This window comes from Mustela lutreola, chromosome 3, assembly GCF_030435805.1.
Source record: "Mustela lutreola isolate mMusLut2 chromosome 3, mMusLut2.pri, whole genome shotgun sequence".
NCBI classification, from domain to species: domain Eukaryota; kingdom Metazoa; phylum Chordata; class Mammalia; order Carnivora; family Mustelidae; genus Mustela; species Mustela lutreola.
In genome coordinates this window covers 96,145,689-96,169,934 of record NC_081292.1, presented here as the reverse complement: position 1 = coordinate 96,169,934, position 24,246 = coordinate 96,145,689, and the positions used below count along the sequence as shown (strand labels likewise).

Below are 24,246 nucleotides of genomic sequence, written 5' to 3'. Positions count from 1 at the left end.
AAAAACCCTATTTCAAAGCTCCCTCCCACTACTCACTCTGCATCACTGAAAAAAGAGAAATGACCCTCAGCCTCCAGCTCTTCTTACTCCTTGCCAGCTCCTGCTTACTCCTTTTCTTCTAACTGTGAGCACTTAAGGGACTGCCCAGGGGAAGAGATGTCCTGATAGCCCCTATTAACCCTTCCAGCCCTGCATTCTCTGGCCTCCTCCACTGGAGCTTTTGCTTTATCAGTTACAGTACTGGTTAATATATGTCCACAAATTTTTTGTCACTCTTTACTTCAAAAGATAGAGACTCGATGCCAGGGTGTCTCAGTCAGTTAAGCATCTGCCTTCAGCTCAGATCATGATCTCAGAGTCCTGGGATTGAGTTCCATACCAGGCTCCTTATTCAGCAGGGAGCCTGTTTCTCCCTCTGCCTGCTGCTCCGCGCTCTCTCTCTCTGACAAATAAATAAATACAAATGTTTAAAAAAAAAAAAAGATGGAGACTCATTCTCCTACCCTTGAGTGTGGACTTAGTGATTCACTTCTTTTTTTTTTTAATTTTAAATTTTAAATTTTTTATAAACATACAATGTATTTTTATCCCCAGGGGTACAGGTCTGTGAATCGCCAGGTTTATACACTTCACAGCACTCACCATAGCACATACCCTCCCTAATGTCCATAACCCCACCCCTCTTCTTCCAACCCCCCTCCCCCGAGCAACCCTCAGTTTGTTTTGTGAGATTAAGAGTCACTTATGGTTTGTCTCCCTCCCAATCCCATCTTGTTTCATTTATTCTTCTCCTACCCACTTAAGCCCCCATGTTGCATCACCACTTCCTCATATCAGGGAGATCATATGATAGTTGTCTTTTTCTGCTTAACTTATTTCGCTAAGCATGATATGCTCTAGTTCCATCCATGTTGTCGCAAATGGCAAGATTTCATTTCTTTTGATGGCTGCATAGTATTTCATTGTGTATATATACCACATCTTCTTTATCCATTCATCTGTTGATGGACATCTAGGTTCTTTCCATAGTTTGGCTATCGTGGACATTGCTGCTATAAACATTTGGGTGCACGTGCCCCTTCAGATCACTACGTTTGTATCTTTAGGGTAAATAACCAGTAGTGTGATTGCTGGGTCCTAGGACAGCTCTATTTTCAACATTTTGAGGAACCTCCATGCTGTTTTCCAGAGTGGTTGCACCAGCTTGCATTCCCACCAACAGTGTAGGAGGGTTCCCCTTTCTCCACATCCTCGCCAGCATCTGTCATTTCCTGACTTGTTGATTTTAGCCATTCTGACTGGTGTGAGGTGATATCTCATTGTGGTTTTGATTTGTATTTCCCTGATGCCGAGTGATATGGAGCACTTTTTCATTTGTCTGTTGGCCACCTGGATGTCTTCTTTGCAGAAGTGTCTGTTCATGTCCTCTGCCCATTTCTTGATTGGATTATTTGTTCTTCGGGTGTCGAGTTTGCTAAGTTCTTTATAGATTCTGGACACTAGTCCTTTATCTGATATGTCGTTTGCAAATATCTTCTCCCATTCTGTCAGTTGTCTTTTGATTTTGTTAACTGTTTCCTTTGCTGTGCAAAAGCTTTTGATCTTGATAAAATCCCAATAGTTCATTTTTGCCCTTGCTTCCCTTGCCTTTGGCGATGTTCCTAGGAAGATGTTGCTGCAGCTGAGGTCGAAGAGGTTGCTGCCTGTGTTCTCCTCAAGGATTTTGATGGATTCCTTTCGCACATTGAGGTCCTTCATTCATTTTGAGTCTATTTTCATGTGTGGAGTAAGGAAATGGTCCAATTTCATTTTTATGCATGTGGCTGTCCAGTTTTCCCAACACCATTTATTGAAGAGGCTGTCTTTTTTCCATCGGACATTCTTTCCTGCTTTGTTGAAGATTAGTTGACCATAGAGTTGAGGGTCTATTTCTGGGCTCTCTATTCTGTTCCATTGATCTATGTATCTGTTTTTGTGCCAGTACCATGCTATCTTGATGATGACAGCTTTGTAATAGAGCTTGAAGTCCGGGATTGTGATGCCACCAACTTTGGCTTTCTTTTTCAATATTCCTTTGGCTATTTGAGGTCTTTTCTGGTTCCATGTAAATTTTAGAATTATTTGTTCCATTTCTTTGAAAAAGATGGATGGTACTTTGATAGGAATTGCATTAAATGTATAGATTGCTTTAGGTAGCATAGACATTTTCACAATATTTATTCTTCCAATCCAGGAGCATGGAACGTTTTTTCATTTCTTTGTGTCTTCCTCAATTTCTTTCATGAGTACTTTATAGTTTTCTGAGTATAGATTCTTAGCCTCTTTGGTTAGGTTTATTCCTAGGTATCTTATGGTTTTGGGTGCAATTGTAAATGGGATGGATTCCTTAATTTTTCTTTCTTCTGTCTTGTTGTTGGTGTAGAGAAATGCAACTGATTTCTGTGCATTGATTTTATATCCTGACACTTTACTGAATTCCTGTACAAGTTCCAGCAGTTTTGGAGTGGAGTCTTTTGGGTTTTCCACATATAGTATCATACCATCTGAAAAAAGTGATAGTTTGACTTCTTCTTTGCTGATTTGGATGCCTTTAATTTCCTTTTGTTGTCTGATTACTGAGGCTAGAACTTCTAGTACTATGTTGAATAGCAGTGGTGATAATGGACATCCCTGCCGTGTTCCTGACCTTAGCAGAAAAGTTTTCAGTTTTTCTCCATTGAGAATGATATTTGTGGTGGGTTTTTCATAAATGGCTTTGATAATATTGAGGTATGTGCCCTCTATCCCTACACTTTGAAGAGTTTTGATCAGGAAGGGATGCTGTACTTTGTCAAATGCTTTTTCAGCATCTATTGAGAGTATCATATGGTTCTTGTTCTTTCTTTTTTTGATGTGTTGTATCACACTGATTGATTTGCGGATGTTGAACCAACCTTGCAGCCTGGAATAAATCCCACTTGGTCGTGGTGAATAATCCTTTTAATGTACTGTTGAATCCTATTGGCTAATATTTTGGTGAGAATTTTTGCATCTGTGTTCATCAAGGATATTGGTCTATAGCTCTCTTTTTTGATGGGATCCTTGTGTGGTTTGGGGATCAAGGTGATGCTGGCCTCATAAAACGAGTTTGGAAGTTTTCCTTCCATTTCTATTTTTTGGAACAGTTTCAGGAGAATAGGAATTAGTTCTTCTTTAAATGTTTGGTAGAATTCCCTCTGGAAGCCATCTGGCCCTGGACTTTCATTTGTTTGGAGATTTTTAATGACTGTTTCAATCTCCTTACTGGTTATGGGTCTGTTCAGGCTTTCTATTTCTTCCTGGTTCAGTTGTGGTAGTTTATATTTTTCTAGGAATGCATCCATTTCTTCCAGATTGTCAAATTTGTTGGCGTAGAGTTGCTCATAGTATGTTCTTATAATTGTTTGTATTTCTTTGGTGTTGGCTATGATCTCTCCTCTTTCATTCATGATTTTATTTATTTGGGTCCTTTCTCTTTTCTTTTTTTCTTTTTTAAAAATTTTTTTTATTTTTCATAAACATATATTTTTATCCCCAGGGGTACAGGTCTGTGAATCGCCAGGTTTACACACTTCACAGCACTCACCAAAGCACATACCCTCCCCAATGTCCATAACCCCACCCCCCTTCTCCCAACCCCCCTCCCCCCAGCAACCCTCAGTTTGTTTTGTGAGATTAAGAGTCACTTATGGTTTGTCTCCCTCCCAATCCCATCTTGTTTCATTGATTCTTCTCCTACCCACTTAAGCCCCCATGTTGCTTCACCACTTCCTCATCTCTTTTCTTTTTGATAAGTCTGGCCAGGGGCTTATCAATTTTATTAATTCTTTCAAAGAACCAGCTCCTAGTTTTGTTGATTTGTTCTATTGGGTTTTTTTTGGTTTCTATTTCATTGATTTCTGCTCTGATCTTTATGATTTCTTTTCTCCTGCTGGGTTTAGAGTTTCTTTTTTGTTCTTTCTCCAGCTCCTTTAGGTGTAGGGTTAGGTTGTATACCTGAGACCTTTCTTGTTTCTTGAGAGAGGCTCATACCGCTATATATTTTCCTCTCAGGACTGCCTTTGTTGTGTCCCACAGATTTTGAACCATTGTATTTTCATTATCATTTGTTTCCATGATTTTTTTCAATTCTTCTTTAATTTCCTGGCTGACCCATTCATTCTTTAGAAGGATGCTGTTTAGTCTCCATGAATTTAGGTTCTATCCATAGTGATTCACTTCTAAAAATAGAATAAGGTGATGGGATGGGGGTATAGCTTCCAAAGGTTTTGCGGCTTCTCCCTTGCTCTCTCTGAGGTTACTCAGCTCAGCTTGGGGAACCTTGCTGCCATGTCATGAGGACAAGAAGCCCTAGGGAATGGTCCCATGTGTGTGGGGGGCGGAGAACTGGGTCTGCAGTCAATAGCCAGTAATCTTAGAAGCAGATATTCCAGCCCTGGTCAAGGTTGGAGATGCCCACAGCTCCATCCAACATCCTGACTGTTATAGGCTAAATTGTGCATATCAAATCCTAACCCCTAGTCCCTCAGAATGGAACTGAATTTGAAGAGGAGGCCTTTAAAGAGGCCATGAAGGTAAATCAAAGCTATTAGCATGGGGCCTAATCCAACAAGACTGAAGTCCTTGTAGAAAGAGGGAGAGATGCTAGAGGTGTGCATGAGTAGAGTGATGACCATATGAGGACAAAGCAGCGAGAGGATGGCTGTCTGTAAGCCTAGGAGAGAGGCCTTGGAAAAAAACCAACCTTGCCATAAATATCTGTTGTTTAAGCTGCTTGCTACATGGCATTTTATTATGGCAGCCCTAGAAAATGAATGCAAACCTCAAAACAGCCCTTGGTGAAGAACTGCCCAGCTAAGCTGCTCTTGGATTTCTGATACTTGGAAAGTGTATGAGATAATAAACACCTGTCATTTTAAGCTGCATGATTTTGGAATCATTAGCTATGCAACAATAGATAACTCATACAGTTACCCCTCATGCTTACATTTACACCCATTCTCACTCTTCTGGCCTTTCCTCTCTGCATAGAGATAAACTCAGGTCTCACCTAAAAATGCATTTTCTTGGCCTCATGACCCCCTCCAGCTGTTGTCCTCCTCCTGCTTTTGCTCCTCCGCAGAGCTCTTTGAAGGAGTTATCTCTCCACACCCATGCTTTCTGTACTCTCTCACCCTCATGCCCTTCCTCACCTTCCCTTTGGCTCTGGGGCACCCTTGATCTCCTGCCAAGGCCCTTTTCCTCACTTTGACCTCTTCCTGTCTGAGGGAGATGCTGATTGTTTTTGTCTGCTTGAAATGCCTTCCTCTGTTCCTCTTTAGGGTAATTCTCCTTCCTTTGTTCAAACTGTGTTTCTAATAAGGACTGTAAAAGACATAAATCACAGTAACTCAGAGTCAGCCTATGACCCAAGCAGGGACCAACCACAGGCTTCCCCTGAGATGTTTTAACTGGAACTGAGGATTGGTTTTCCTCTCTATCCATAATGTTTTGAAATGTGATTCCAGAACTGACAGGAGCTTTTGTTCTAGTGTCCTTAAAATAGATGACTTGAGAGAATAAAGTTGGTAATTGGGAAGGAAGGAGACAAAAGACAGAAATTCTGTCTCTGTCTTTTTGCACTTTAATTATTTGAGCTAAAGCATTTGGATTCTATCATTGAAACCAAAAAATTCTCACTGATCTGGTGGCCCTAATTCTGTTCTCTTTCAGCTGTATGTTTCCCTTGTGCATTCCCACCCTCTCCCAGGGCCACCATCAGGATAGAAATGTTTCCAAGTCCAAAATCAATGTCTCCAACCCCCATCTCCATCCTGAACTCCAGGTCCATCAAGCCTCTATTCTTCTGACAGTGTCTAGCACACAGGTGGACTCATTAAACTCAGTATGACCATAGTAATTCATCTCCTCTGTTCCCACACCTGCTTTTTCAGAAAACGCTTGAGTCATCCTATTATCCCCATCTCTAAATGATCACTAGGATCTGAAGATTTCATTTGTTAAAACTTAAGCCTCCCAACTATATGTTGTCTACAAGAAAGCCACTTTAAAAATAAAGACACGTGGGGCACCTGGGTGGCTCAGTGGGTTAAGCCTCTGCCTTCGGCTCAGGTCATGATCTCAGGGTCCTGGGATCGAGTCCTGCATAGGGCTTTCTGCTCATCAGGGAGCCTGCTTCCTCCTCTCTCTCTCTCTTTCTCTGCCTACTTGTGATCTCTCTCTGTCAAATAAATAAATAAAATCTTAAAAAAATACACATATTAAAAGTAAAGAAATAAAGATGTATCATGAAAACAAAAGAAAGTTGGAAAGAGGAGGAGCAAGATGGCAGGGAAGTAGGAGACCTAAATATCATTGGGTCCCAGGAGTTCAGCTAGATAGTTATCAAACCATTCTGAACATCTACAAACTCAAAGGGAGACCAAAGAGAAGAAGAGCACCAATTCTAGGAACAGAAAATTGACCACTTTCTGGAAGTCAGGACATTCAGAGAAGTGAATCTGAGGTGATAATACGGGAAGATAGACTGGAGGGGGAGGGGTTGCTCCCAGCAAGCGGTGGAGCAGCAGAGAACAAAACAGAACGTTCAGAAGTCCACTCCACTGAGAGACGTCGCTCCAGAGGCTAAGTGGGGGAGAGTGGTGAGGGGGTAGAGCCCTCATGGGGACAGTGTGGTCTCAGGACCTGCAGGATCACAGTAAGACCAGGGGTACCTGAATGTGGCAGAGCTCCCAGGTATTGGAGCTGGAAAGCCAGCTACAGAGTTGGAGCTGAGGAGAAGGCAATCAGCTCAGGGTTATCTTAAACCATGATTCAAGCAGGGACCCCACAAGCAGCAGATCCAGGAAGACTCCCTCCTTCCTCCTCTGGGAGGAATGGTGAGGGAGCATGCTACAGGAATCTGCTAGGTTTGGAGTCTCCAAACAGGGCCATACACAGGAGATAGAAACGCTTGGTCACAGGCCAGATGAGCACAGAGTGTGGCCAGAGACCAGGGAGATGGGGGTGATTGATTGCTTTTCTCTGGGGGTGCACTGAGGAGTGCCCTGAGCACTCAGCTTCTACTGGCTGGAGATTTGGAGGCTGCCATCTTCATTCTCCTTCTCCAAAGATGTGTGGAAAGCATTCTGGGAACAAAAGCTACTGAGAGCAAAACAGAGCAGATTACTTAGCCTGGCCCCTGGGAAGGGTGGTGCAATTCTGCTTTGGGCAAAGACATTTGAGAATCACTGCAACAGGCCACTCCCCGAGAAGATCAGCAAGAACATCCAGCCAAGACCAAGTACACCAATCCATGAGAACTGCAAAACTTCAGAGCTACTGGAACACAGCACATATACTTCATGGCTTTTTTCACATGATCCTTTAGTCTTGCAAAGTTAAATTTTTTAAATTTTATTTTTTTTCTTAATCCATTTAAATTTTTTTCCTTTTTCCTATTTTAACATTTTAACTATTTTATCTTATTAATACCTTTTTAAAAATATTTTAAAATTTTCATTTTTATAGTCATATTCTATCTCTTCATTGTATTTAACCTTATTTTTTGGTATACATATAGGTTTTTCTTTCTTTAAAATTCTGGGATACAGTTTCTTCTAATAGATCAAAATATACCTCAGATCTGACCTGACCACATTCTTTTCTCTCTTTTTTTTCTTTCTGACCGCATTCTTTTCTCTCTTTTTTTTCTTTCTTAAACCAACTTCTTATCTTATCAATTCCTTTCTTAGAATCTTTTCTTGATTTTCATCTTTACAGTCATATTCCATACCTTCATCACCTTTATATATTCTTGTATATATATAAATTTTTTTCTTTCTTTAAAATTTTGTTAGGCAGTTACTCATAACAGATTAAAATATATCCAAAACCAAGAGTGTGGCTCTCTTCTAGCCACCAGGCCAGTGTGTGTGTGTGTGTGTGTGTGTGTGTGTGTGTGTGTGTGTGTATGTGTGTGTGTGTGTGTGTGTGTGTGTATGTGTATGTATATGTGTGTATATGTACACACACACACACACATATATATGTATTTCTTCTATCCCTGGTTTCGGGACACTTCTGATTAAGTTAGTATATATTTTTCTGGGTTTGTTGTTACCCTTTTAGTATATTGTTCTCTCATTCACCTATTATTATCACCTATAATATTCACCTATTATTATCTCATTCACCTATTATTATATAAAATCACAAGGTGGAAAATCTCACCACACACACACACAAAAAGAATAAGAGGCAGTAACGATGGCTAGGGATCTAATCAATACGGACACTAGTAATATGTCAGAACTAGAGTTCAGAATGATGGTTATCAAGGTGCCAGCTAGGCTCAAAAAAGCATAGAAGATACTAGAGAATCCCTTTCTGGAGAAATAAAATAACTAAAATCTAACCAAGTTGAAATTTTAAAAAGCTATTAATGAGGTGCAATAAGAAATGGATTCTCTTACTACTAGGATAAATGAAGCAGAAGAGAGAATTAGTGATATAGAAGACCAAATGATGGAGAATAAAGAAGCTGAGAAAAAGAGACACAAAAAACTACAGGACCACAAGGGGAGAATTTGAGAGATAAGTGATACCATAAGATGAAACAGTATTAGAATAAATGGGATCCCAGAAGAAGAAGAAAGAGAGAAAGGGGCAGAAGGCATATTGGAGCAAATTATAACAGAGAATTTCCGTAATTTGGCAAATGAAACAAGCATCAAAATCCAGGAGGCACAGAGAACGCCCTCAAAATCAATAAAAATAGGCCCACACCCCATCATTTAATAGTAAAACTTACAAGTCTCAGTGACAAAGAGAAAATCCTGGAAGTAGCTTGGGACAAGAGGTGTGTAACATACAATGGTAAAAATATTAGATTGGCACAGAGACCTGGCAGGCCAGAAAGGACTGGCATGGTATATTCAGAGCACTAAATGAGAAAAACATGAAGCCAAGAATACTATATCCAGCTAGGCTGTTACTGAGAATAGGAGAGATAAAAAGCTTCCAAGACAAACAAAAGCTAATAGAATTTGAAAACAACAAACTAGCCTTACAGAAAATATGGAAAGTGGTCCTTTAAGCAAAGAGAGAACTTAAAATTAACAGACCAAAAAGGAATTTATTGCCTGTAATGCAATACAATGGCACTAAATTCATATCTTTCAATAGTTACCATGAATGTAAATGGGCTAAATGTCCCTATCAAAAGAAACAAGTTATCCGGATGGATAAAAAAAACAAGACCCATCATATTCTGTTTACAAGAAACCCCTTTTAGACCCAAGGTTATCTCCAGATTTAAAGAGAAGGGGTGGGAAACATTTAACCATGCTAATGGACATTAAAAAAAAAAAAAAAAGCTGGATGGCAATCCTTGTATCAGATAAATTAGATTTTAAGCCAAAGCCTATAATAAGAGATGAGGAAGGATACTATATCATAATTAAAGGGTCTGTCCAACAAGAAGATCTAACAATTTAAAATATCTATGCCCCTAACATGGGAGCAGCCAACTATATAAACCAATTAATAAGAATATCAAAGAAACACAACAACAATAATACAATAATAGTAGGGGACTTTAACACCCCCCTCACCGAAATGGACAGATCACCTAAGCAAAAGATCAACATGGAAATAAAGGCTTTAAATGACACACTGGACCAGATGGACATCACAGATATATTTAGGACATTCCAACCCAAAGCAACAGAAATTCTTCTCTAGTGCATATGGAACATTTTCCAGAATGGATTATATCCTGGATCACAAATCAAGTCTCAAACAGTACCAAAAGATTGGGATCATTCCCTGCATATTTTCATATCACAATGCTTTGAAACAAGAACTCAACCGTAAGAGGAAAGTTGGAAAGAACTCAAATATGTGGAGGCTTAAGAACATCTTACTAAAGAATGAATGGGTCAACCATGAAATTAAAGAAGAATTTTAAAAATTCATGGAAACAAGTGAAAATGAAAACACAATGGTTCACAATCTTTGGGACACAGTAAAGGAGGTCTTGAAAGGAAAATATATGGTGATACAAGCCTTTCTCAAGAAACAAGAAAGGTCTCAAGTACACAACCTAACCCTACACCTAAAGGAGCTGGAGAAAGAGCAGCAAAGAAAGCCTAAACCCAGCAGAAGAAAAGAAATCATAAAGATCAGAGCAGAAATCAACGAAATAGAAACCAAAAGAAAAGTAGAACAAATCAACAAAACTAGGACCTGGTTCTTTGAAAGAATTAATAAGGCTAACAACCCCCTAGCCAGACTTATAAAAAAGAAAAGAGAAAGGACCCAAGTTAATAAAATCATGAATGAAAGAGGAGAAATTACAACCAACACCAAAGAAATACAAACAATTATAAGAACATATTATGAGCAACTCTACACCAGCAAATTTGACAATCTGGAAGAAATGGATGCATTCCTAGAGACACATAAACTACCAAACTGAACCAGGAAGAAATAGAAAACCTGAACAGACTCATAACTAAAAAGGAGATTGAAGCAATCATCAAAAATCTCCTAACAAACAAGAGCCCAGGGCCAGACAGCTTCCCATGGGAATTCTACCAAACATCTAAAGAATCAATACCTATTCTTCTGAAACTGTTACAAAAAATAAAAAATGGAAGGAAATCTTCCAAACTCATTTTATGAGGCCAGCATTACCTTGATCACAAAACCAAGACCCCATCAAAAAAGAGAATTACAGACCAATATCCTTGATGAACACAGATGCAAAAATTCTCACCAAATACTAGCCAATAGGATCCAACAGTATCTTAAAAGGATTATTTATCAAGACCAAGTGGGATTTATTCCTGGGCTGCAACTTTGGTTCAACATCTGTAAATCGATCAATGTGATACACTACCTTAATAGAAGAAAGAACAAGAACCATATGATACTCTCAATGATGTTTAAAAAGCATTTGACAGGGGCACCTGGGTGGCTCAGCGGGTTAAAGCTTCTGCCTTCGGCTCAGGTCATGATCCTAGGGTTCTGGGATCAAGCCCTGCATGGGGCTCTCTGCTCAGCAGGGAACCTGCTTCCTCCTCTCTCTCTGTCTGCCTCTCTGCCTACTTGTGATCTCTGTCAAATAAATAAAATCTTTAAAAAAAAAGCATTTGACAAAGTACAGCATTCTTTCTTGATCAAAACTCTTCATAGAGTAAGGATAGAGGGTACATACCTCAACATCATAAAAGCCATCTATGGAAAACCCACCATGAATATCATTCTCAATGGGGGAAAAGTGAGATCTTTTCCCCCAAGGTCAGGAACATGGCAGGGCTGTCCACTATCATCACCGCTACTCAATATAGTACTAGAAGTCCTAACCTCAGCAATCAGACAACAGAAAGAAATAAAAGATATCCAAATTAACAAAGAAGAAGTCAAACTCTCATTCTTTGTAGATGATATGACACTTTATGTGAAAAATCCAAAAGACTCCAGTCCAAAACTGCTAGAACTTATACCAGGATTCAGTAAATATAGAGCAGGATATAAAATCAATGCACAGAAATCAGCTGCATTTCTATACACCAACCAACAAGACAGAAGAAAGAGAAATTAAGGAGTTGATCTCGCTTACAATTGCACCCAAAACCATAAGATACCTAGGAATAAACCTAACCAAAGAGGCAAAGATTCTGTACTCAGAAAACTATAAAGTACTCATGGAAGAAATTGAGGAAGACACAAAGAAATGGAAAAACATTCCATGCTCATGGATTGGAAGAAAAAATATTGTGAAAATGTCTATGCTACCTAAAGTAATCTACACATTTAATGCACTCTTTATCAAAATATCATCAATTTTTTTCAAAGAAATGGAACAAATTATCCTAAAATTTATATGGAACCAGAAAAGACCCCGAATAGCCAAAGGAATGTTGAAAAAGAAAACCAAAGTTGGCAGCATCACAATTCCAGACTTCAAGCTCTGTGACAAAGCTGGCATCATCAAGACAGTATGGTATTGGCAAAAAAACAGACATATAGATCAATGGAACAGAATAGAGAGCCCAGAAATGGACTTTCAACTCTATGGTCAACTAATCTTTGACAAAGCAAGAAGGAATGTCCAATGAAAAAAACAGTCCCTTCAACAAATGGTGTTGGGAAAATTGGACAGCCAAATTCAGAAGAGTGAAACTGGACCGTTTCCTTATAACATACAAAAATAGACTCAAAATGGATTAGTGGTTTAAAGACCTCAATGTGAGACAGAAATCCATCAAAATGCTTGAGGAGAACACAGGCAGCAACCTTTTTGACCTCAGCCACAGCAACTTCTTCCTAAAAACATCACCAAGGACAAGGGAAGCAAGGGCAAAAATGAACCACTGGGACTTCATAAAGATAAAAAGCTTTTTCACAGCAAAGGAAACAGTCAACAAAACCAAAAGACAACCGACAGAATGGGAGAAGATATTTGCAGATGACATATCAGATAAAGGGCTGGTATCCAAAATCTAAAATGAACTTATCAAACGTAACACACAAAGAACAAATAATCAAATCAAGAAATGGGCAGAAGACATGAAAAGACATTTCTGCAAAGAAGACATCCATCCAAATGGCCAAAAGACACATGAAAAAGTGCTCCACATCACTCCACACCAGGGAAATACAAATCAAAACCACAGCGAGATACCCCCTCACACCAGTCAGAATGGCTCAAACTAACAAGTCAGGAAACAACAGATGTTGGCGAGGATGTGGAGAAAGGGCAACCCTCCTATACTGTTGGTGGGAATTCAAGCTAGTGCAACCACTCTGGAAAACAGTATGGAGGTTCCTCAAAAAGTTGAAAATAGAGCAATCCTAGGACCCAGCAATCACACTACTGGTTATTTACCCTAAATATACAACTGTAGTGATCCGAAAGAGCACATGCACCCTAATATTTATAGCAACAACGTCCACAATAGCCAAACTATGGAAAGAACCTAGATATCCATCAACAGATGAATCTATAAAGAAGATGTAGTATATGTATAGACAATGGAATACTACACAGCCATCAAAAGAAATGAAATCTTGTCATTTGCAGCAACATAAATGGAACTAGAGGGTATTATGCTAAGTGAAATAAGTCAGAGAAAAACAATTATCATACGATCTCTCTGATATGAGGAATTTGAGAGGTAGGGCGAGAGTTGCGGGGAAAAAATGAAACAAGATGGGATCAGGAGGGAGACAAACCATAAGAGACTCTTAATCTCAGGAAACAAACTAAGTTGTTGAGGGGAAGGATGGTGTGGCTGAGTTGTGGATATTGGGGAGGGTATGTGCCATGGTGAGTGCTGTGAATACTGTGATTCACAGACTTATACCCCTGAAGCAAATAACACATCATATGTTGAAGGAAGGAAGGAAGGAAGGAAGGAAGAAAGAAAGAAAACTGGAGTAGCTAAAGTTATTTCAGATAGAGCAAACTCCAGTGTAGGGAGAATTAAGAGGGCAAGGTGGAATAAAAACAGGCATTACATAATAACAAATAATCAATAAAACTGATAAACCTCTAGCCAAGTTAACCAAGAAAAATTTGTAATACCAGAAATGAGAGAGGAACATCTCAAGAATAATTAACTTGATCTCATGGACATTAAAATGATAAAAAAAAAAGGAATATTATGAGCAACTAGATCCCTACAAATTTGTAATACCAGAAATGAGAGAGGAACATCTCAAGAATAATTAACTTGATCTCATGGACATTAAAACGATAAAAAAAAAAGGAATATTATGAGCAACTAGATCCCTACAAATTTGGTAGCTTAGATGAAATAGACCAATTCCCTGAAAGACAAAAACTGCAAGAACTCACACAAGAAGAAATAGACAATCTGAATAAGCCTATATCTATTAAAGAAATGGAATCAATAATTAACAACCTGTCAAAAAAAAAAAAAAAAAAAAAGGCACCAGCCCTAGATAGTTTCACCAATGAATTCCACCAAACATCTAAGGAAGAAATGAGACTCACTTTCTATAATATCTCCCAGGAAACGGAAGCAGAGAAAACACTTCCTAGCTCATACTATGAGACCAGCATTACCCTACTACCACAGCCAGATGAAAGACATTGAAAGAAAGGAAAAACTAGAGGCTCTCTCCTGTCCTGCCCATCCCTTGATCCCCTGTCATGCTTCCCCTGGGAGACTAGAAGCCTCGCAGGTAGACTTGCTGCTTCTGGTCTCTCTAGAAATTATTGTTCATTCCACCAACTGAGTGATCTTTACAAAGATGCAAATAATTGGCACATCATTCCTCTTCACAACTAGGAGTGTGTCATATCTTTTTTTGGCTTGTTTTTAAGTAGGCTCCACACTGTTTCAGGCTGCAGTGTGGGGCTTAAACCCAGGGCCCTGCGATCAAGACCTGAGCTGAAATCAAGAGTCAGATGCTTAACTGACTGAGCCACCAGGGACCCCAGGGTGTGCCATTTCTCTATCACAGTCAGGTCCTTCAGGATCATGGCCCGTCTGGCGTTTCGCCTCAAATCTCACCTCTTCTCCCACAGGGTGCCCTAAATTTCATGCAGTTCCCAAAATAGCCCACATTCTCTCTCACTTGGGTGTCTGTGCACTTGATCTGATGTGAGTTTAGCAGGAGCGCATACGCACGCATGTCTGTATCCACACACAGGCACCCTCTCATGGTGCAGCTGTAATTTCCTCTCTCAGCACTTATTCCTGTTTTTATGGTCAGTGTGTGTATCTCTCCAACATTGGTGAGAATCTTAAGACCAGAACTGTGCCCTACTCATTCCAGTAGGGGCTCACAATATTCTTGCTGAAAGAATGGGAGCAAGGATGAGTGGGTTGGTGGGTAGATAGATGTTTGGCCACCGGGAAGATGAAAACATCTTCCTATTCCAGGAGAGCAGTATGGCATTGCCTCTGAGGGAAAACTCTGGGTGTTCACAAGTTCCTGCCTCTTGTTAGTGAGATGATCTCTTCTTAGCTCAGATGCCCTTGCCCAACCCTGAGGCAGGTCAGTGTGTTGCTGAGCCCACTGGGGCAGTGTCATGCACTGGCCTCAGGGTCTACCTAACTTCAGGTACCAGAATGGGGGTGACAATCATCTGATGGGAGAAGGTTGAGGTACTGGTTACCAAAGTCTTTCTCAGAGCTGCAGGATGTCTAAAGCTACACATATCACTGTCATGGCCTTCTGGGCATCATTAAAGTGGAGCATGGAAGAAGCGTTAAGAAAATGCTGAAAGGTGAGTGAGGGAAGAATCCAAATGTTGCTGGGACTAGAAGGGGCTGTGTGCCATGTGGTGTATGGGGCATACAGGAGGAGACTGGAGTCTGAGAAGCAAAACCCACACTGAGTCTCTGGTCTATAGGAAGCTAGTCTAGAGGGGGATGCTACCCTGGAGGGCTGAGAAAGCATTGTCCAAGGAAGTGGTGCAGAAAGGTGTCTGGGGCACAGGCTGGGGGAGGGACTGAGAGGCTTGGAAATTATCCTATGTCACCAGCCAAATCCTCCAGAGCTGAGGGCTCCTGATGTGGAATCTGTCATCCCAAGGGGAACAGATGGTGGGCACAGGTGAGAAGGGCTACCACCACTCAGTGAAAGACAGCCCAGTCTAGCAGGTGACAGGGGCCCTGGCTAGACCATCCCACTGCAGACACTCAAAATAGTCCAATATTGGTGGTTTCAGATGGTTTGATCTAATATATGTGCTGATACATGAATATGTTAAAAAATTATATTTTATAATATTATGCAATTTTTGTGTAAACATATATATATAAAGATGGATATATATCTTTTTTAGAGGTAATTATATTGAACCGTTACCAGGGTTTTTTTTTTTTTAAAGATTTTATTTATTTGACAGAGAGAGAGAAATCACAAGTAGGCAGAGAGGCAGGCAGAGAGAGAGGGGGGAGGAAGCAGGCTCCCTGCGGAGCAGAGAGCCCGACGTGGGGCTCGATCCCAGGACCCTGGGATCATGACCTGAGCTGAAAGCAGAGGCTTTAACCCACTGAGCCACCCAGGCGCCCCACCAGGGGTTTTTTGAGGGGAGGTGAGGACTGGGGTGAGGAGTAGAGGGATGGAAGTGGGGGAAGACTTTTCCTTCACAAGTTTCTCCTTTCAGTCATGTTTGGCATTTCAATATCCATATATTTTTATTACTTATTTTGTTGTCTATGGCCTTTCCTGGCTGCCTGAAATCCTACCCTTTTCTCATAGGTACAACCATCTGCAAGAATCAGCTACCGAGTTCATGACAGGGAGGAATGGGAGGGGCTGACCCCTGCACTACTGAGGTGGGAGTTCTCCCTGGTGCTGGGTTTAGCAGCCTGGGCAGGGATAGGCCCTGTCAACCCAGATTCTGAGCCTCTCCATGTGTCCTGATCCAGCCAGGATGGCTCAGCCCCTCTCTGCAGCCCAGGGCCCAGAGGGACACACCCTCCATTGAAAGGAGTCCCAACCCACACAGCATTGCCTGGCATTTAGGATGATGTTGGTGGGGTCACGGTCGTGTGGCGTCATGGGTATTCCCATGAATACCATGTGACTGGCAATTCAGGAGATAGATGTCCCTGAGAGGTACCCCTGGCCCTGAAACATGATGCTCTTGGGTCCTCACCAGGGATCCCTTCTCTTTTGCCCAGGTAAGTCCAGGTTGAGGATGTGAAACTATAGTCCTCCATCCTATCCTCCCCTATTGGGCACAGGGGCTGGCTACCCCCACTGTCCAAAACCGTGTGCTGATGTAGTACCAAGAAACCCTGCTTCCTTAGAGCCTCATTCCTAGAGCCTCCCGGGGAAGTCAGTGATGGCAGGATGGCCTCTCTGAAGAGGCTCTAGTGGGAGAATTTTTCCTTCCAGTAGGGCTCTGCTCCCCTTCCAGAGGGGCAGTGCAGCTGCAGGGAATTCAGCCGGGGTCCTGTTCCTCCACAATGTGGTATGATGAGCCTCTTAAACTAAGTTTATCCCTCCCCCACTCACACCTAACACACACACCTGGATTCAGGTGCTTTAGGGCTCCCTGCTAGTACAGGTGAAGTGCCTGCTCACTTCTCCAGCCTCATTTCTGGCCCACTCAGACCTGGCTTAAGTGTCCCCTTGCAGTCTCCCTGACTTTGTCTTCACCCATCCTAGCTAATGCCTGCCTTCTCTGGTCACAGAAGACCCTGGCCAGTCCTCAGGAAGGGCATTCATGTCCTGTACTGAACTCATGGTTTACCTTCTTTCAGAGACTGGCTTCTCCCAAGCTTTGGTTTGGCAGAGTGACTTCAGCCTGCCCAGGGACAGCTTGGAAGACAGGGCCCTTGAGAAGCCTTCTTGACTTTACTGTTTTTACCAATGGTATTTCCTTGCTTGGTAGTCCCATCAGGAAAGATGGGCTCCTTCTCAGAAACTGGTTTGTTCTTAACAAGGACATGTTTGAACTTGTCCCTGCTTGTATTTTGTTTTTGCATTGCCCACCAGGAATCTCAGAGTAATCTTGGTGGCTACGTTTAACAAATACACTGAGCCTTCCTTTACTAACCTTTCTCTAGCCAAATTGTACTTTCCTACTTTAATTTTTCCTACTTTATCTTGCTTTCTCATTTCTTTTTTTTTATTCTTTTGCATTGTAGGTATCTCTGAAATTTGCCTCAAATGACTGTCTTTTGTTTATTTTTTGTATAAGGCAGGTGATCTGTGAGAGAGATTTGCAGATACATGTGCCTGGGGTATCAGTCTATTCCACAGCACTATGGTTCCTTTGCCTACCACGAACATTCTGTCCATAGGCTCCAGAACAAAGCAGGGCCTCAGACTGTACTCAGGCTCCATGCAGAGAGTTTTCCAATAGCAGTTTATTAATTTAATCTGTACAACAATGCTACAAGGTGAGTGATATGGTCTCATTTGACAGATGAAGAAACTGAGGCTTCAGGTCCCACACCTGGTAGGTGATTGAGTTGGGATTTGAACCCATGCTTGTGTGGCTGGGAAATTCTTGTTTATTTCACTTTACCCCTCTCCTTGGTCTGACATGCGGTACTCTCTAGGACTGGATTGTCCAATGTGGCAGCAACTAGATATATGTAGCTACTTACATTTAAATTCATTTTAGTTAAAATTAAAAATTCAGAGGTGCCTGGGTGGCTCAGTCCGTTATGCATCTGCCTTTGGCTCAGGCCATGATCCCAGAGTCCTGGGATCAAGCCCTGCGTCAGGCTCCCTGCTCAGCAGGAGTCTGCTTCTCTCTCTCCTCCCTGCTCCTGCTTTCTCTCACTATCTCTGTCTGTCTGACTCTCTCAAATAAATAAATAAAACCTTTTAAAAAACATTTTAAAAAACCTTTTTAAAAAATTGAATATTCAGTTCCTTGGTCACCCCAGCCACACTTCAAGTGCTCAGTAGCCACATGTGTGGCTAGTGGCTACTGTGCTGGACAATGCAAAAGAGAATATCTCTATCAACATGGAAGAAGAATCTGTTTCCCTAGTCCCACACTCAGTTTCTGCTAGGAGACAGCAGTGCCCAAGCTGGACTTGTACTTTCTTTCCTCTGCAACTATGTGATGGCCTTTCCTTAGCCTGGAACATCCCAACCCTCCACCTTGTCATCAAGCCATCCTTTCCTACGCCGCACATTTGTCCCTCTGCCTCCTTCTCTGTCACCCTTCCCCCTTCCCACCCTGTCCTCCACCCCAGCAATATCCTCCTCTAACTCTTGATACCTATGAGGCCTGCATTTCTGGATGGGTCACTTTTCTTTTGCACAGACTTATCTTACCTACCCAGTAGTGAAGGAACATGATACACACTGCTTGATTAATTGAGGAGATAGACAAAAGGGTCTACATGGCATTGGATAGAAACTTGACTTCACTCCTAGCTTAACCTATTCCATTCCTTCATTCAACATATCTTCCCCAAATGCCTCTTCTTTGCCATGCCCTGGGTGGATGTGGGGGACAGAGAAATCTTGAGGAGATCCAGCCTGTGCTCTTAAGCTGTTCATAGCCAACGGCCTGAGGCAAATTTTACCCTCCTCTATCTCCATGAGCTCTTTAATGAAAAGCACAATTCTTGATCTTCTTCCCTGCAGCTTGTCATGTGCCCTGAGTGACAACGTAGAAGCGAGAGCCTTTGTGGAAGACATGAACAACACACAGTGATACAAATGCATCTAGGTAACTGGGAATGTTTGTCCTGCCGAGTCACCTCCCCACAGAGCTGCACACTCATAGTACCTGGCCCCATGCCCAAGTGAGGATGCAGCAGTGCCCAAGACACACTTCTGGACAGGTCTTCTGGGAAGAGGCACCCGAAAGCTTGGGCAACGGGGAAGGTCTCCTACTGGGAGTGCAATTGAGCTGAATACTTCTTAAATTTACTGGGGCTTGTGCTCCAGGCCGCATGCAGAGGTTTTTTTTTTTTTTTTTTTTTTTTAATAAATTATTATTTATTTATTTAGTTTTTAAACTAAAGTCTTGAACAGAGTTCAGGGATTTTATGAATCCCTGAATTTTGAACAAAATTCAAGCCCAGAGTTACAGAGTATGGCTTCAAGGGAGGCCAGGTCATGGGGAAATAAACACACACAATTTAGGAGATTTAGGATGGGGCCCCACACCCGCCAGCTGCCAGAGCCCCCCAATTCTGTATCTGAAATGTCCTTATCTGTGAAATGGGGATGGATGCCCACCATTCCGGCAGCCCAAGTGAGGCAGCTTATGGAAACCAACGGCGGAGTCCTTCCCCCAGACACCCTGTTCCCACAACTGAACACCTCCACTCTGGAGGCTTTGAGGCTGGGGAAAAAGGGTCCTGCCTCACCAGGGTCCCCGGTCTTTCAGAGGTGAGTAACACGATTGTCTGCAGTTGGCCCCTAAGGTACACAGAGACAGAGGAGCCTGGGCTTTGGAGTCCCATCTCAACTCTGCTTCTTTCTGTGGCACCCCAGCTGTCCATACATACTTGTCCATACATGTTTGTCCACAGTGGTAATATCACCAGTGTGCTGTGAGGACACAGAGTGGTGGCACATATAGTGTACCTGACATCTGCCAGGAGCCACAGCATTGGCACCCAGTCTCTCCCTCATGCCTCATGATTCCTTGGTGTGTCCTTATGCTATGAGAAGCCTGCTGGCTAGAGTAGCCCCGGCCATCAATCCCCCCTGCCAGTGAGTCTGCCTTCCTATGGCAGAGGGCCAGGGCAGCTTTTCCTCCCCTTCCTCGGCCCCCCAGTCCAGCCCTGTGCTGATAGAACAGGTTTCTGGGCTGGGGTTCCTGGTTTCCCAGCTCCTGAAAGCAATCTCTGGCTCTCTACTTCACAGGCCTACCCTACCTTGTTTCCACATGAGCCCTGCAGTGCTTCTTCCCCAGATCTGTGCCTCCCACCTTCTATCCAGCCACCTCCCTCCTGAGAGGTGGCTCCCTCACCCACCCGCCCCACCCCCCGTCCTATCCCAAAGGCCCCGGTGCATCCAGTGGGCAGAGAAGCCTCTGGTTCTCCCTTACCTTCTCAGGTGTCTCGCTGACTCCCTTCTTCTCCACCACTTCTTCTTTTCAGGCACTCTGAAAGAGCAGGGAAAGGAGGCAGTGCCAGGGCTCCGGGCCTGTCAGAGAGTAAGGGAGAGGAGGAAGAGGCAGAAGGGCCCCAAGAGGAAATGGCCCAGCAGTCTGGGCCCACGTAATTTATTATAGGACTTTGTCCTTGGGCTCCAGGCATATCCACTCCCACATGGCTGCCACGGCCCTAGCTAGCAAAGCCTCACAGCGGCCTGATCTTTAACCCTGGCCTCTTCAGCAGACAGTCCCCACAGGCCGTCAGAGTCTGCTCTCCATGCACCTATTGCTGGCCACCAGCCAAGCCCTATGGTGACAATCAGCTGATCATCCAAGGGGTTCAACCTATTCCCAGGCATCATGCAGGTTCCAAGGAAGCCCATGCAGGACCTCTGCTCTCAAACACCTCATGTCCTAATTGGGGCACACACAGAGGAGATGCTAGGAAGCCTGTATCAGAGCTAAAGACCATCAGGGCATCTAGATTTTCAGTAGGGTCCCTGGAAGCAGAGGCAGCTGGCTCAGGCTGGGGCTCAAATGAAGGGGAATTTTTGCCATGAGGCAAGTACAGACATTTCAGGTGGTGCACCCTGGGAGATACCCTGCTGGAAGGGACAGGCAGTCCCTGGAGGTACGAGGGTGATGGCTCTGAAGGCAGGTGGAATAGAAGTCCACAGTGGGTAGCTGTTCAGCAGTAGCCCTATCCTTGGGTGAAGAGACCTTGCTTGGTGGTGCTCATGGCTGGCCCAACAAGAGTCAGTTAGATTTCTTCCTGGGCCAGGGCTTGGAAGGGACATGGGAAATGCAGACTGAGGTGTGGGAAGCAACTGTCATCTTTTTAGATAGAATCGAGGCTCCAGCAGGGCAGCAGCCCTGACCTTGGCCTCTTTTGGGGACAGGAACCACGTACTGGTAGGAGAGAAAAGGGTAAAGAAGGCTCTTCCCTGTCACACCTGTGACCAAACTTGGCTTTCCTGCAGCCTAACGTGACTGCCACAATTCTCCTCAAGATGCAAATATTCTGTTAATCTTTAAAAATGTGTTTCAGAGGGGCACCTGGGTAGCTCAGTAGGTTAAGTATCTGACTTTGGCTCAGGTTATGATATCAGGGTGCTGGGATCAAGCCCTGCCATTGGTCTCTGTGCTTGGAGGGGAGCCTGCTTCTCCCTCTTCGTGTGCCCCTCCCCCCTGCTTGTGTGCGCTTTCTCTCTCTCTCTCTCTCTCTCTCTCTCAAATAAATAAATAAAAACCTTAGAAAAAAAATGTTTCTGAGCTGAGCCAAATGCCTCCATACGACAACTTATGTGTCATTCCATTTCTGCCCAACCATCCAGAGCCCATTGTAGTATCACCATAGCAAAGAAAACAGAGGCTAGAAAGCTCTTCATTTCACCTCTACCAACACAACCTAGAGCAGGCTGAAGTTGCTTGTTTCCTGGTGGCCCTAATTTTCCCCTCTGGCCTACAGCACCCAAGTTACCCATTAACACTGTAAAATGGCACAGCTGGCAGCAAAGGGCTCTTCAGAGAATTTCAGAATTCCCAGGCTCAGAGAACTAGCATTTAACTAGTGTTTGTAGGCACTGGGCTCTTCGTGGGTACCATCTCATATCTTCATAAAAATCCACAAATTAGAGATGCTTGGGTGCCTGGGTGGCTCAGTGGGTTAAGCCGCTGCCTTCGGCTCAGGTCATGATCCCAGGGTCCTGGGATCAAGTCCCGCATCGGGCTCTCTGCTCAGCAGGGAGCCTGCTTCCCTCTCTCTCTCTCTGCCTGCCTCTCTGTCTACTTGTAATCTCTGTCTGTCAAATAAACAAATAAAATCTTTTAAAAAAAATTAGAGATGCTTATCCTCATCTCATAGTGAGGAAGTTCAAACTGAAGAGGTTAAGAAACTTGCTTATGTCACACAGAAGTGGCAGGGACCAGATTTGAATGGAGGTTGACCTGACTCCAAGGCCTGGGCCCATCCTACTTGATACCACATCTGCCCTTGTACAAACCTGGACTCCCTCCTCCCTTATCCCCAAGGGATGGATGAGACATCATGTTTTTAGTAATTTTCAGGGAAGGTGCTTTCCCAACTTGCTTGCCCTTGCCCAGGATCAGAAGAGCCTTTCACTTTCAAGGTCAGAGGTCTCTGAGATTCCTAGGGCAGAGGATTATGTAGGAAGGTGTGGAGCTTAAATGCCTTCTTGAAAACAGTTACCCACAGGACAGGAATGTATATCACAAGACACATTTTATTGGTGCAGTCCAGGGTTTCTCAATCTTGGTATTACTGACATTTTGGGCTGGCTTATTCTTTGATGGGAGTTTGGGAAGAGCTGTCCTATGCACTGTAGGATGTTTAGCAGCAACCCTGGCCTTTACCCATTAGATTCACTCCACCAGTAGTGCAATCAAAATGTGTCCAAATACTTCCAAATGTCTCCTGGGAGACAAAACCATTCCCAGTTAAGAACCAATGTATAGCTCATTGGTCCAGGTGCAGCTGAGGCCAAAAGAGAACATAAAAGTCCAGAAGTGGACATACCCTTGGAAGAGATGACACTGTGCTTGACCTCCTTGAATGACAGGAAGATGTGCTTAGAAGATATGGAGGGTGCAGAGAAGGGGCTATTGGACTGGTGCCCCCAGGGGACATGCCAAGGAAATGAATATCTTCAGGCCAGCCCAAGTACTTCATCCTCCTTGGATCAGCAACTATGAGATAGACATTGCTAGAGTGGGCAGAGCTCGGATCCAAAGTCCTGATGAGCCAGGAAGGTATCCACCATCTCCGTCCTGGAGGAAATGACTCATTTATGATTGTGCTTTATCATCATTACCTATCTGAGGGATCCACCCAGATGTTTAGCCAAGGCAGCAGGAGGGGCAAAGCACAGACACAAAATGGAAGAGTCCCTTCCTCCCCTCTGGAGGGCTGTGGGAAATCCAAGGGATAAATCTCAGTGTTGGGTCCTGGCATTTAAACCTGGAGCACTGGTCATAAACAGGGGGCCTCTGTCCCATCACCAGGGTCAATAGCATCCTGGTGACTAATTTGATTGCCCTGGGGAGGTTGAGGTAATGGGAGGAGAAGGCAAAACTCAATTGTGTGGCAGTTCAATAAACCAGGGAACCAGGGAAATTATGTTGATGATGTTAATTATGGTGATGGTAATGGTATCTTGTCTAACTCTTGGAAGAGGATGGAGGTGAGGACCTTGTGAAGGTCTTGTTAAGGCCTCGTGAAGGGCTTCCTTTCTGAGAAAAGAAACATCAGGATAGAGCTCTTACCCTTGACTGGAATGCTCTGTGTGCAGCAAGACCAGTTTCTTTTCCTTCTGGCCCCATAGCTGAGATAAACCTCACTCACAGGAGTGGCCAAAGAATGAAGGTAAGTACTATGCTCCACTGTGCTCTCTTCTTCCCTCTGCTGGTGACATGAAGAGCATCCAACTTTGGATTCCGAGGCCCTAAGGAATGAAGATAAAATATGGAAAGAGCCTGGGTTCCTGGATGACCCCTGGGAGCAGAGTACCATCTCCAGCCCACCACCAACCTCACTGACCCCATTTACAAGAGCAAGAAATAAATTTTTGTGTCAAGCCGCTGAAAGTTGTTGTTATAATAGTTTGGTTTTGTTTTTTTAAATTTTATTCATTTGAGAGAGAGAGAGAGAGTGAGAGAGA

General features: G+C 43.1%; 1 protein-coding gene across 2 annotated transcripts in view; it reads right to left on the bottom strand.

Moving 5' to 3' along the window:
* Nucleotides 1–20,659, bottom strand: part of MYO7B (myosin VIIB) — a 104,311-nt gene extending 83,652 nt beyond the window's left edge. For both annotated transcript variants that reach the window (XM_059166512.1, XM_059166514.1), the window contains exon 1: nt 20,522–20,659. The gene's annotated coding sequence lies outside the window, so the exon portion shown is untranslated. The remainder of the gene's footprint in view (nt 1–20,521) is intronic.
* Between the last annotated feature and the right edge of the window lie 3,587 nt (nt 20,660–24,246).